Source organism: Vipera ursinii, assembly GCF_947247035.1.
Source record: "Vipera ursinii genome assembly, chromosome: 1".
NCBI lineage: Eukaryota > Metazoa > Chordata > Lepidosauria > Squamata > Viperidae > Vipera > Vipera ursinii.
The window spans coordinates 312,820,519-312,830,223 of NC_139512.1; positions in this window are offsets into that span (position 1 = coordinate 312,820,519).

A 9,705-nucleotide genomic window follows, 5' to 3' on the forward strand; every position below is an offset into this window, starting at 1 on the left:
AGCCTCAGCAGGACGGTTCTGAGCCTCCTTGCTAGCACTTCTGTGGATTCTCCGGCAATAAGCACATCGTCAAAATAGGGGCAAACCCCTGGAATGCCTTTGAGTGTGCATTCCATGATTCCCTGAAAAATGCCCAGGGCTACCCTGACCCCAAATTGCAAGCACTTTACTCTAAAAGCCCCCCTGTGGGTCACAATTGCCTGTGCTGCGGCGGTGGCCTCATGAACAGGTAGTTGCTAATAGGCCTGTGCCAAATCTAATTTCACAAAAGTGGTGCCAACCTGCAAAGATGCCAGGATGTGGCTCACCACTGGGACTGGGTGTGCGTCCTGTTTAAGGGCCCAGTTAATTGTGCATTTGTACTCTGCGCATATTCTGACTTCCCTGTTGGCTTTAAGTGGTGTTACAGTAGGAGTTTCCCACTCTCCACCATCTACTGGTTGCAAAACGCCCTGTTCCACAGGCTTGTCTATTTCCATGTCTATTTTGTGCTTGAGGGCAAAGGGGACCCTGCGAGGCTTAATCCTGATGGGAACCACATTTGGGTCTAGTTTGAATGCTATAGATGGGCCCGTGTAAGTTCCTAGAGCTGAATCAAATAAGTCTGCAAAGTCCTCGCAAACTGACGCTAGACTCGCAACTTGTCTCCGGTTGATACTGGTTACTTGGATGCCTAGTGCATCAAACCAATTGAGCCCAATTAGGCTCGTTCTCTGACCCCCTACTATAACAACATCCAGGTGCCCTGAAAACCCCTTAAATTTAACGGCCAAGGTGGCTTCGCCCTTGACTACGACTTTTGCATTCTGAAAATCTGTTAAAAGTATGTCAGAGGGCCTCAGTTTGGCCCATCTTCTACTGTGTCTGCACACAAAATTAAATGTGTCCAGAGAAATAATGGAAACGGCGGAGCCTGTGTCCAGCTCCATCTTACAGGGGACCCCTTGCAGCTCCACCTGAAGTCTGTACTTGGGTTTAAGGGGGTGTCAGGCCCCGGTACTGCAGACACTTCTACAGCTTGAGCAAAACCCCATGCTTAATGGCCCCGGGGCCCCGGTACCTGTCCTGGTCAGATCTTCCAACTGGCGATTTGATGGCCAGTCCCTCTGGTGACCTCTACAAACGGATGCGATGTGGCCGGTTTTTCCACAGGCCTGGCATGTGGCTGTCTGGAACCTGCAGTCCAAGCATTGGTGGTGGCCGCCACAACCTGGACATCTAGGCAAGAGATCTGCCTTGTAATTAGTCTCTTGCTGCTGCGGAGCTGCTGCAGAGCTGCTGTTCGGGTTGTCTGTTCAACTTGTTGACTTTGGTGTCTTCTTCAGAGTCCTCGGTGAGTTCTGCGTCCTCGTGGTGGACAGCTTCTTCACGTTGCATCATTCTGGTGGGCCAGATCGTTCGGACGGCTCCACCGGCAGCTTCGTCTGCCATGACTTCGTTCTGTGCATCGGTGAACGACAGGACTTCTCTTGCAAAAAGTTTTTGCTGCAGCTCTCTGTTGCAGAGGCCGCAGACAAGCCAATCTCGAAGTTGCTCTTCGATGTCTGAAAATCAACACAGGCATGTGGCCTGCCTCAAGGCTGCAATGTATTCAGATGCGGTCTCTCCCAGTTGCTGTATTCGTTGTTCGAAGGTGTAGCACCATGCAATCACTGACATCTTTGGTTGGAAGCGTTCTCCAAGCTTTTTCTTCAGTTCAGCATAGGAGACAGATTCCAACAGCGTGGGCGCAAACAGGTTTTTGGCCAGATCGAATGTCGCTGGGCCACACACACAAAGCAGCATGGTGGCCTTCAGTCCGTCCTCTGTGACCTGGTTCACCCGAAGGTAGTTCTCGACCTGGGACAGGTATGAGAACCATCCTTCTGGTTGCTTGATGTTGAATTCTCTCAGCCTTCCGACCTTGGGCATTCTGCTGGTCTTCATGGCTGGATCTCAGCGTCTTCGACTCCTGCCTCTCCGTTGCCCAGGGACTGGTCCTCTGAGCATGTGGTTGCTAGCATGGCTTAGCTAGCCGACCATAGGGGGGAATTCACTTTTCCCACCAGGCGTGCGCTGCCTCTCCCCTAGTGACTTTCAGCTTCAACAGAGAAGCAGGGTCCCATCCTTGTCGCCAGTGTTGTGTACTGGGTTCGTTGCGCAGGAATGAAGATGAGGCGAGTGAGTTCAGCAAAGATCATGGTTTATTGCTTGCAGGATCTGAACTAGAGAACAGGGCTGCAGATGTAGCAATTTATATCCTGGCCCCTAGGTTTGAAGCAACCTATTGCTGCCTAGGGGCAACCAATGGCAGCGCTGGAGTCAGGTTGCCTGAGATGCTGGGAGCCGTTAACTAGCTCCCTGCTGTAGCAGCCTACCAGTCGTTACCACGTGGTGTTAACAAGGAAGCCCAATATATTACATTTGCTATCAAACCATGCCTTCCTGAGACATCCAGTAATAACGAAAGACTATCCCACCTCTAGTTAAAAATTGTGTTTTTTATAATATCTAAGTATATGAACAGTTAGCACACAGGTGTAGTAACTTTTTATAACAAACTGTGAAGTCTTAGTCCCATGACAATTCCCCTTGTCCTTTGCCCCTTTTGGAGTGGACATTTAATTCACTTCTAAATTTCTTCTCCTTTAAGCCTTCTAAGGATGCTGTTCCCAGTCCTTCTCTTGACAGATGAATCTTCCATCAATTCATATTCTATTTTGGCCACACCTGCAAAGGACTTTTTGGATTGTGTTACACAACATGGTGCAAACCTTGTACCTTCTGTCCAGTTTCTCTTGCTCATTAGTGGTCTTCCTGCGAGCAACTGGAAGTCATTCCTCCCATTTTTTTTCCAAATGATCTTTCTTTCTTATTTTCTTCTCTCCCTCTTTCCATATCCAATATTTAGAACTTAGATATGTTTCTGAGCTGTCTCTCAGCCACCTCCCAAAGTAGTTTCCTTTCTTTCATTCTGTTTCCTCTCTCATTTATTGACATTTACTGTAGGGATGAGGCTAGTTAAACTATAACCTGGAGCTAGCAAGTTTTGCAGGCAGGAAGTGCTTCCTATATAATCTCAAAATCTGTTCTCCTATTTGTCTTCCATCTGACTATTCTGTTTCCTGTAATTTAGTTTTGTAGCTCAACAATATTAGCCTTTCCTGTCTTTCCTATTTAAAACTTCTTACAATAAGGGATCAGTATCTGCCTAAAGGAGTCTATGTCAATACGAACGCAAATATGTATGGATCCCTTGATGAGAACAGGGATCCCAGTTCAGTTAGGATCCCTGTCTCCATGAAGAGAAAGCTACACATTTACAAGTGTGTCATCTTAATACAGATATCCATCTTGTAACTGGGGCTGGTTTGTGCTTAATAACCTCTTTCACATGCTTAGTGCCTGCACAAAATAAGTCCCCAAATGTGGATTTTATGTGTTTACATTCTGCTTGTGAAAAAATTGAATCTGCTAGCATGTACAGAACATATATATGTAAAACTTATATACATCCAGACTTTTTCACAAATTACACTGAACTTCCTTAATTGTAGAGGCTGAAGTTGGCAAGGCAGCATCCAGTATCAGGAAGACATTTTCCCAATTTCTTTTGGAGATCATATCTAGATTTTTTTCTTTTCATGTGACTAAGAAACTGAAATGCTGAGAATATTTGCATCTCAGGGTTCACTTGTGGGGTCCTTTGGCTGTCTAAGCTTGGTGGCTTTCTTGCAGACATTTCATTACCCAACTAGGTAATGTCACCAGTGCATTCTGCAAGAAAACCATCAAGCTCAGAGAGCACCAAAGACCTCACACTAGATGCTGAGTGTAGTAGATTATTCCTTATTAACTGGATGTATTCCTTGTTAACCAGACTCTGAATATTCCTGCAAGACAGCAGGGGACATTTGCATGCTATGTTTCTTTCAATGGTGCCATTTGCAACAATTTTAATTACTTCAACCTCAGGTGGTTTACCATTCAATCAACATTTTAAAGAGGAATCTTTCAAGTTCCTAGGTATATTCCCAGAGTTACTGGGTGACTTAAGGATGGACTTTTGCAGGTAGAGGTAAAGATCTGGATCACAATTTGATTAAACTGAATTTTGACACCCCTATATTTAACTTCTCTGATTCTGATAGTTTACCAACTTTCTTGTAATCACCTTTTGAAAATTGGTCTCCATGTTTATGGCTCCCTGAGCAATTGAATATTAGAGAAAGAATAAAAGGTATGGATCATTCTAAAATTCAATGATTATTAGTTCTTAACATGCTGCATGCCATGCAAAGGCAGTTCCTCATGAGAAAATATGCATCTCTGACAATTGTCTCAAAATTCACTGTTTAGAAGCCTCCTTGATTTCAAAACTATTTATTCCCAAGGAAAGATGCTTGTGAATTTCAGCCACTAACACTTGTATAATTGCCTTCATAAACTTCATTTGTCAAGGCCCTCTTTTACTTACATCATAGAATAGCTTAGCCTGTTGTACTCCCATTAAAATGAATGATAAATCAAGGAGCCTACCAGTATAAACAGTTTTCCTTTCCATCAGAAGAATTATTATATTCAAGATGTCATTAAGAAATGGATGCACTTGAAGAACGAGAGGAGTTACATTAAACAAAGCTTTCAGGGAAGATTCTTATATTAAAACTTTTATCCTGCATGGTGCACCGTAGAGCAAAAATGTTTTTTTTTCAGGGCAATGTTAAAAAAAGAGCTTAAAGTATTAAGTTTATGATTCTATTAATGTTTTTTTTTAAAAAAGAGAAGTGCTGGTTATAAAATTGGGTATATCTTGATTGACAGGTTATACTTGTTTGCCTTAGTTGTAATAAATAAGGTTTTTTTTTTTCCTCTAGTTAGGTCTGCTTTACTTGAGACAAGGAGTGCCATTTTCTATTCTTACTAAAATTGCACGGATCAGCCTATTTGTAACAAGATAGCTGAATTTCTAAGGAGTGGCTGACATCAAAAAAGGGCAAAGGTTTGCAAAAATACTTAATATAATTTGCATGTGCTAGGTTATAGCATCAGTGCTCAGTTTGAAATAGTGGCTATAATTAAAATAGAAATATGTTTGGTTTGTTTATGTAAGATGGTAAGCCATGGTTTGGTGGACCATAGATCTTATAATAAGTCGTAATTGTTTGATTGCAAACCACAGTGGCTTTAAACTCATACAATACACTAATCCACAAATATGTAAAAGATATGTATAGTGTGTTGTGGGAACCCAACTATTACAGAATAGGGAGGACACTTTTGAAATGATTTGTATTCTTGTTCATTTGGTTGACCTGGGCTTTAAACCAAAGTTAGATAAGATAGTTATTCAAACAGAAAACAGTACATTCAACTAGCAAAGTGAACTTTGTAAAGTAGGATAGATGATCATCCTCTCCAGAAATAGCTAAATCAATATAAATGTAGGATATCTATTTCTAGGACATGACTTTCTAAAACAGTGTGTTATCAGGAACAACCCCCATTTTCCATTTCTTTTCTTAATTCCATTTTGCTTGAAGGAAGGTGCAAAAGGAGCTGAAAAATCACATCGCAAATGCAAATCTTGTGGGTGGATCTTACATTATGCCCCAGCATGCAGCCAGACAATTCACACCTGCAGATGCTCAGTTATTTCTGTCTTATCTTCATCCAAATAGATATGAGATGGCCTGCAGTGATAAAATATAAATATAACCCCTATAGCAATATATAAATATTAGGAACAGATTAGCAAATGCATCTGAACAATAATATGTAACACAATCAATGCAAGCAGTTAACATGATCAGACGTGTTTAATTTGGGGTGACTATGCCAAGCTGGGTGACTATGCCAAGCTTTGATGTGAAGGCCAAAACTCCTTAACATTTGCACCAATTTCCTTAGGGTATTTTGATAAAAAAATAACTGTAATGTACTTTACCAACCAATGGTACTAGAAGAAACCTTTGAAAGATTAATGTAAGATATTTTGTAGGGTGGTCAATGGACTACAGAAGTACCAATATACATTATGTTATTTTCACTGGTAGAGAGACCCAGAGTGCTTACAACAGATCAGAATCATTAATCATGGGGACCACCCTCAATTCCACCTAAAAATAAATGAAGTATAAAGAGGAAAAATGTTGCAGCTTAGTGGTCTTTACTTCCAGCAGGAATGAAATCAAATGACTTCTGCTTTTTTAGCAACACTGTAGAGACACAAAAACTGTGATGCCCATGTGGGAATCTGAAGAGAAGAATATTGGGCATGCTCGTGTTGATAAATGTTGTTGTTAGTTGCGAAGTCGTGTCCGACCCATCGCGACCCTATGGACAGCGTTCCTCCAGGCCTTCCTGTCCTCTACCAGTTGATAAATAAACCCTGTCTTTTCTGGTATGTTTTTTTTTCAAACAAAGACCTACAGCTTTGAAACAGGAAAAGGCAAAGCATCAGGTTGTGGAAGTAATAAATTAAGGAAAGAAAAAGAAAGAAAGAAAAAAGAAATAGAAAGAAAAAAAACTTAAAATGCTTGGAAGTTAAATGAAATATATCTTTAAAAGATATTATAATTTACAGTGTATATTTTGTTATGCCTTAGTATAAATATAAGTTTTAATACACGAGGTTAATATCTAATTTTATTTTTTATTAAACAAGCACCCATGCTGCCCCCAATTGGCCATTTTGCATCAAATTTCATTAATGCAATCTCAGCAACAGAGTGGGAACTGTCAATCAGACATACTAGGCTTGAATGGCAAACAGGTAGGAGGTCAATATAAAAGGGGGGGGAAATGACATTGTCATAGGTGTATACTATAGGCCGCCCAACCAAGCAAAGGAAATAGATGAACTTTTTGCTAGTCAGCTAACTAAGGTATGTAAGAAGCACATCACAATAGTAATGGGGGATTTTAATTACCCTAATATCAACTGGGAGACAAACTCTGCACCAAGTGGAAGATCTAACAGATTCCTGACAAACCTAGCAGACAACTTTCTCTCCCAAAAAGTAGAGAAGGGAACTAGGGGATTAGCCATATTGGATTTAATTCTCACAAACAGAGATGAAATGATAGAAAGTGTCGAAGCCACAGGAACCTTGTGGGGAAGTGATCATGCAATATTGGAATTCAACATTCTGGAAGCACAAGCAATAGAACACAGCCAAACTAGAGTCTTGGACTTTAAAAGAGCTAATTTCAATAAAGTTAGACCTTGGGAAGAATTCCATGGATGAGAATCCTAAAGGGGAAAAAAACTCAAGAAGCTTGGGAAATTTTGAAAAGTGAGATAATAAAGGACCAGTCTAGTACAATACCAACAAAGAAGAAAAATAACAGCTCTCAAAAGAAACCAGCATGGCTGCATAAAGAACTCTCTGATAAACTGAAAGATAAAAAGGACAAGTATAAGAATTGGAAAGAGGGGCACATAACTAAGTCAGAATATCAGCAAATAGTCCGTGCCTGCAAAGATGAAGTGAAGAAAGATAAGGCTCAAAATGAACTAAGGCTTGTGACCAAAGTCAAAAATAACAAAAAAAGCTTCTTACAACATGTAAAAAACAAAAAAGTAAAGGAAATGATTGGTCCATTAGTGGGTGAAAGTGGCAAGAAGGTGACAGCCAACAGGGAGAAAGCAGAACTATTTAACTCGTTCTTTGCATCTGTCTTTACACAAAGGGAAAAAACAGACCAACCTATTAAAAATAGTGCCATAAAAAACAGAATAGGAACACAAGTTAAGATAGGCAAGAAAATGTTGTGAGCACCTGTCCAGCCTAGACAAGTTCAAATCACCAGGACCAGAAGGTTCTCAAGGAACTGGCGGATAAGATCTCAGAACCACTGAACTATATTTTTCAAAGATCCTGGAGCCCTGGGGAACTACCAGAGGACTGGAAAAGAGCTGATGTAGTTCCCATCTTCAAAAAAGGAAAAAAATGGATCCAGGAAATTACAGACCTATCAGCCTGACCTCAATACCTGGGAAGATTCTGGAAAAGATAATCAAACAACAAATCAGCGAGTACCTAGAGGCAAACAAAATCATTACTAAATGCCAACATGGGTTTGTCAAAAACAGATCATGCCAGACAAATCTTATTGCATTCTTTGACCAAGTGACAAAATTAGTGGATCAAAAGAATGCTGTGGATATAATTTACTTGGATTTCAGTAAGGCATTTGATAAAGTAGATCACAACCTACTACTTGATAAGATAGAAAAATGTGGGTTAGACAGCATCACCACCAGATGGATTCATAGCTGGCTGACCGGCCATACTCAGAGTGTGGTCCTCAATGGAACTGCATATACATGGAGGGAAGTGTAGTGTGGTGCCCCAGGGTTCTGTTCTGAGCCCAGTGCTCTTCAACATATTCATCAATGATTTGGATGAGGAGATAGATGGGGAACTCATCAAATTTGCAGATAACACCAAACTGGCAGGAATAGCCAACACTCCAGAAGACAGGCTTAAAATACAGGAGGATCTGGACAGACTTGAACACTAGGTGCTATCTAACAAAATGAAATTCAATGGTGAAAAAGTAAGGTTCTACATTTAGGCAAAAAAACCAAAGGTACAGGTATAGTATAGGGGGTACCTTGCTCAATAGTAGTAACTGTGAGAGGGATTTTAAAGTCTTAGTGGACAATCACTTAAATATGAGCCAGCAGTGTGCTGCAGCTGCCAGAAAAGCCAACACAATGCTAGGCTGCATTAACAGAGGGATAGAATCAAGATCGCATGAAGTACTAATACCACTTTACAATGTCTTGGTAAGGCCACACTTGGAATACTGCATCCAGTTTTGGTCACCACAATGTAAAAAAGATGTTGAGACTCTGGAAAGAGTACAGAGAAGAGCAACAAAGATGATTAGTGTTCTGAAGGCTAAAACATATAAGGAACGGCTGCTGGAATTGGGTATGTCTAGTTTAATGAAGAGAAGGACTAGGGGTGACATGATAGCAGTGTTCCAATATCTCAGGGACTGCCACAAAGAAGAGGGAGTCAAGCTAGTCTCCAAAGCACCCGAAGGCAGGACAAGAAGCAACAAATGGAAACTAATCAAGGAGAGAAGCAACCTAGAACTAAGGAGAAACTTCCTGACAGTTAGAACAATTAACCAGTGGAACAACCTGCCTCCAGAAGCTGTGAGTGCTCCAACACTGGAAGTTTTTAAGAAGAGACTGGACAGCCATTTGTCTGAAATGGTATAGGGTTTCCTGCCTGAGCAGGGGGTTGGACTAGATGACCTCCAAGGTCCCTTCCAACTTTACTATTATGATTATGATTATGAATCTCCACCATTTTCTCTTTTTCAGCCTCAGGCTGAAGAAATCCATAACACATACAAATCAGACCACTCCTATTGGCAATATGTTTGTTATGTGATATATATGAAGTGTAGACATTTGATTTATGGCGAGTTTAGTACTAACACTGGGCTATGCAGCACACATCTGGTGCCAGTTTGGGTCCACCATTCACATTCAGATATTAGTAGCTCATACCAGTTCATACAGCCACCTACATCTCCTGGCATGATATTCAAAATATGAGAAACAAATTAAAGAGGGGTATTGGCACTGTTAATGTGCAATCCTGTGGAAATGAAAAATAAAATTGTCAGTAAGTAAAACTGTCACATTGAGAAGCTATGTATTTTAGAATCAAGAGGAAACAACAACAACAAAAACCCAAC